This window comes from Haliotis asinina, chromosome 8 (assembly GCF_037392515.1).
Source record: "Haliotis asinina isolate JCU_RB_2024 chromosome 8, JCU_Hal_asi_v2, whole genome shotgun sequence".
NCBI classification, from domain to species: Eukaryota; Metazoa; Mollusca; class Gastropoda; order Lepetellida; family Haliotidae; genus Haliotis; species Haliotis asinina.
In genome coordinates, this window is record NC_090287.1 from 65388669 (window position 1) to 65394668 (window position 6000).

Sequence of the window (6000 nt, forward strand, 5' to 3'; positions counted from 1 at the left end):
TTTGTAACACACGGTAACTAACATGCAGATATAAATAGATCCCTTGCCCCAACCTGTCAGATGACTGCAGACGATACCGTTTTGATAGTGCTGCACCAGAGAATACCAGGGCACAGGTTTCACATGGACAAGTTCGGCACTGATTACTGCCTCTCCGGCCTTGGTTTATCGTCGAGCGGCGGGAGGGCACGCGTACCATCTTCATCTTGGTCTTGTGGCGTCCTTTTTTGTATGCCGCGACTGGGGATCGAACCACCGATCAAGCAGACTCCGGTCAGGCGCTGTATCCACAAGACCACGGAGGGAGTCACGTGACAGTAGCTGAGATGTTGGGGAACATATATTTCATATTTTACAACAGTAGCACATTGCGGTAGATATTGGTTGTAGCTTATAGATGTGGGTTGTCACAACATTTAGAACACTGGTCAAACTTTAAAGACTATAAAATAGTAGGTACAACTTACATGTCAAACATTGTTAAATGCACGAGTAACATCGAAGTATACAAAGAACACTGGATGTATAGTTCAGAGAGTAACTTTATATTAACGCCGCTTACAGCAATAATCCAACACTAGAAAATGTCTTCACATCATGCATTGAATTGAACACGGGTTCTGACGAGCGAACGCTTTGATCACATGCCTACTCTGTCGAGTTTCAAAACTGTATACCATGAAGATTGAGTAAGTGGTGTTTTGAGACAAATACATATTCATACAAGTCTATACCCATTAAATATAAATCATATTGAGCAGATATACATTCTGTACGCAGAGCCTTGCTCACCTACGACCCGGGACCAATGATTTACAAATACAGAAACAGAGATCCAGGCAGAGTACTCTGTACAACATATGTCATATTTGGGATTTCACGTTCTTAGTAAAGTACAAATTCTAGTACTTTTAGGGGGTTGAAAGGAACCACATCCGGGATTCGAACCCGCACCCTCAGGGTCAGGCACCTAATCGCCAGCTCACAAAGTCAGCCGCCTAGCCCGCTCAGCCACCTCGACTTCCTTTATCCATGGAAGTTTCAGTTTTCAACGCCGACCGTTTGGGTTTCATTTCTGCTGTTTGACATAACGAAAACGTCGGTTATAGAGATATGAATGACTCCGAAACATGATCAGGGTCAAGGTCACCGTTGTCTGTAGTTCTGAGTGGAGCACTGTACAACCGGGTGGTACAACCGACGTGGCCCTTCCACGCCCGGTGGGAAAGTGAAAGTTACAATTTCGAAATTTATTTGCATCTGTGACAGTTGTATCCTGACAGCATCTTGGAATATGCCACGAGTCTACATAATGTTCATGTGTTTGTTCTTCAGCAAGGGATACCTAGTAAGCATACAGGGCGCCTATAGTCTCCCTCAGGGGTTACGTCCAGTAAGCATGCCCAGAACCTCTGATAGCAGTTACGTATCTATGTTTGTGTCAGCACAAAATCCACACAGTAGGTGTCACCCAGGTGTTAAACGTTTAAGGCCTGTATCGGGGTTTCCTCCCATCTCTAGCAGACCGTATATCTTGACACTAACCTCAAACAATAAAATAATAACACACTGAGAGGATGACAGCCGTTCCGTGCTCTCACCACCTTTCCTTGCTACTTTGCTGTGTTGGTCTATTTTTCCCCTCCCAGTAGAGGTCTTCAACAACAGGATCGAGCTGGTGATTATTGCTTCACGACTTTTTAACAGTGTTGTAGCCTGCCAAACACACCCTCAAGCAAATATACCCTGTGTAGGCCATGCATGGCTAAAATGTGTGGCCAGTCCAGATCACCACAACATGAATAAAGTCTCTGAGTTCCTATTTATTGTATTTATTTCATTTTGATTTATAATTTGGTTTCTCCAAAATATGTTGAATTTAGAAACTAGCAGTTAGTCTAACAGTGGTCCAACACACTGATTTGCTTTACCGAAAATACATCAAGAGAATCGGAGCAGAACCTCGAGCGACCACTGCAACCACTCGACCACTCTAGCACTTCTTCAATATATCTAACAACATGTCAGATATGATGCCTTGGGTTTTTTTGCCAGCATTACAAGACGCATAGTACCACTGAATGTGACGCTCTGCATGAGACAGCCCGGGGGTACATGCCTTCACGTGTGTGTCTCACCAATCAGATCGCAGCCTCTCCATCAGCTGGCGATGTCTGTAGGGCTGCTGCAGAGCCCGGTGTTCTAGTGGACATTAATGCCCTCCGTAATAGCAAATTACAATAAAGCATCTGATTACTGTCCTCCCTTATGGGAAATTACTACGACGGCTGGGCTTAAATAGCTGTAACAGTGGTGTATGTCCTGCTGGCCATATCGGCCACAGTGTGGGTCAACCTAGCTCGCTATTGAGCGCGTGGTGGCCGTCATTACCACACTGCACACACTGGAACCTCGCCACACTGGACACAGTTAATCCGATAACTACTGAGAACTCTATAATAAGGAGTTTGTAGTCTTGAAAGTACGACCTTCCATACAACGCACTGGTATATGTCGCTTTTAAAACGTCCATCTTTAGATCTTATTCGCATAATGTACCAAAAATGGCTAGATAGTTGTTCCCTGTTTCAGCTCGTTGGCTTCAAGAAAATCATGTGAGAACAAGTCCACCTGCCAGAGAACTCTAACGATTCGAGAGCCGTCCATTGCTTTCAGTCATCACCCATTGAGGAATGTCGAAAATCATAATTTTGTTACTTGTCGTTTTCCTTCAACAGAACCTGTCTTTCACAACCGCCATTAGCCGCCGCGGTCCGGCCGCCGTCATCAGACGCGGGGGACGAGCGATTCTCCATATATGCCTTGTTAATAACTTTCATTGACACATATTCAGTAATTGATTCACATTGAAATTGGCGCTGGTGGAAGGAGGTCGATGTGAGGAGACAGTATGTCGTAGCGCCTGACTGGTTCTTTGATGTATGCTGGAGTAGTATGGCTCTCAGTGAGTGGGTTGTCGTTGGCGCTGCCTTTGTGGAAACATTAACACTAGTTGAAGTTGTGACGCCCAAAGTATGCAACATTAAACTGTTTAGTGAGTGTAATTCCAAATCCAAGATTGACATAGTACGGTCATAGTTAATTTAGACGTAATTAGTGATACAGGTAGTGTAACGTTACATGGTTTCACCTGGGGGCATGGTGTACATAGACCAGGAGCCATGCTCAAGGCCGTACTGAAAGAGACCAACATGAGTCAGTCTGAGAGTAAAGACTGAAGGCATACAGAAGGACTCACCGGGTCACCGTGCTAAGACAGGACACACATTTTCACATTTGACGTTTTCCTTCAATAAGAAATCTGTAATAGCAGCAGCAACTGATATTTATAGTCATTGTACGTACGCTTCTGTCAGTAAATGGATAATGGGGGAAGTCTTCACGGCTGGCTGTCAGCAGGTATGTCATTCATCATGCATTAAGCCGGTATGAAGACCGTCTGTGACAAGAAGTACATGTGTATCACGACTGCCTGTGAAGTCTGTATAGAATCGAACCCAGAAACAACACATAGGTTTATCACCGAGAACCATATACAGACTCGAACCCAGGAACAAGTGCTTTACATAGTTACACTGGAATCTGATGAACCGTTTGAACCTAACCACTAGTTTACCCCTTATACCCTGTGATGGTATTAGAACATTATGTTTGACCTCCACTGGATCGGCGTCAATCTTCTGATGAGCAATGCAAATGCCTGGTTGTGGACTCAAGCTGACCCCATTATCGGTCTTTCATCGGCCAGTAACAACACCCTGTTCAGTAAAAATGTTCTTTGTTTGAAAACGGTCAAAACTATGACAACCTTTCAAGTAAATAAAATATTGAATTAATTGCTTTTCGATTACAGACACATCTCCAATAAAACTGTCGTTGAATATATGTGTGCGAGCATCGACCCAAAACAATGCTTGTATTTTTTATATAAGATAAAACAGGCTTCACGTATGTATTCCGGTGTTAGATGTAATTCCTGGATTCCCCTTGCAGCCAGATCCAAAACCTGCAGGAACACATCTTCATACTTGTATTGTTTCTGGCTTCGATTCTTTATACGTAAAAAATCTGTCTATCACTGGCTTGATAACATGTAATGTCGTTCCCACTGTCGTGAAGTTGTTCATCCATTTATAGTTATCTATCCCATAAACAAGCACTGGTCGTGTGGTAGCCATTCGACCGGGTGTCCATGTTTAAAGGTCAAATGCAACACAAAAATCAAACAAAATTAAAACACAATTATCACTTATTCATGATATATAATATACTTATTCATGACATATAATATACATATAAACAAAATTATAAGTGTACAATCGCGAATCAAAAGTGCAATATGTTGTTCTTCAGCTTACTTCCCTCGAAACGAAGCAACCGTTAGACCGTACCCAGTCACAGTGGGTGGGTGTGCACTCAAGTGTGAGAATGCTTCCTATTGGCTGGTTCATTTGCCGATACGCTGAGGGTTCATAGTGTGTGTAGACAGATGATCTGTTCGACTGGCATTTTAGAAGTCACAAGTAAGTAAGATTCTTTTTGGAAAACAACGTCTTTTATTGTGCTTGATGCGTCGTTTCAGTATCCATATACCGTTGTCAAATAAAGTCAGATACACTAGAAGAAGTTGATAACATAAAGAGGGTGTATAGAGATATTTTGTAAATACATGTTCTCTGAAGTTGCGTTCGATCCAATAAAAAATCATCTCAGTAGAAATGAACTACTGCGTGGCTGGAAACTGTCATTCGTCCAAGTACACAGCAGGACTTGAAACTGACAATCTAAGTTTGCAACGGTGTCCATCAGATCCAGTCATCCGGGAAAAAATGGATGTAGTTTGTTTGCAGCCCGCAGACATAGAATTGTTAAGTTCAAATTGCATGTGGTCAATGATTTAAGCTGTGCATTGCGTATTGTGTTTAGCAGACAGGCAGGCAGTCATATAGGTGTCAATAAACCCGACACTGAGCTTTCTCTGTCCAAGACGCTGCTTACCACAATCAACATGTTCTCTTTATGTAACGTTTAATTATTTACTTGTTTGTGTAGACAACCAAGATTAACCACTGCTCACTACCTCATACTCCGGGCATGCACGTTACAAACTCCGCGAACATATCCACTGCGCATGCGTTATGGGTGCAGCGCAGCACAGCTGTTGAAACCACTTTTTCCCCCTGTGCTGGGGGACATTTAGTGAATCGTTTGAACTCCGATTTCGCCGGCTTTTTTTCATCGTTTTTTTTTTCAATTTTATAGGTTGAATTGTCGTTTTTGATGATTTGTTTCGGTAAGTGCAAGATATCAGAGTCTGCAAAGTTGTATTTTACGTTGCATGTGACCTTTAACAACGGCATGGTATAGTAGAGGCTTGGCAATGTATACGGCAGCCATTCGTCCATATTTGTAAAAACAGACCCTGTTCGGCACTTGATCTCGAGACTTCGAGATGCCAATTACTACTCATAGAGCAACATGTCTTGAAGCTATGTCTATTGACCGAGTTATATAGCTCACAGGAAAGTACGGACTTGCGCATCACACGGAGCGTGTAGGACAAGGGACATAAGTCCGTACAGAGACCTCAACTCTCAGCTGTCCGACATTTAGCGCCTGCAACAAAGTTATCTTGTGTATGTGTCTGTACAGATCATATATAGAATCATGAGGGGTCTCGTGAGGCCGCACATACACGGACAACCTGATGGAAGGGTTTGATGAAGACCGATTGCGTTGATTTATAGTTGACTATATTTTTTTCCGTCAAACGACTATCATGGCAGCCATTTACATGCAACATACGATAACATTACCCGTAACTATGGTAACAGGTCCTTTTACCAAATACAGGACTAATGCGAGCTTAAGACACCTATAACATATCTACCACACGATATGGGTCTGGAGCTAGTCATGCTCCCTTGATACTGCTCTCTATTGGTCACGTGACCTAAAGAACTAATGCAAATCACAGAC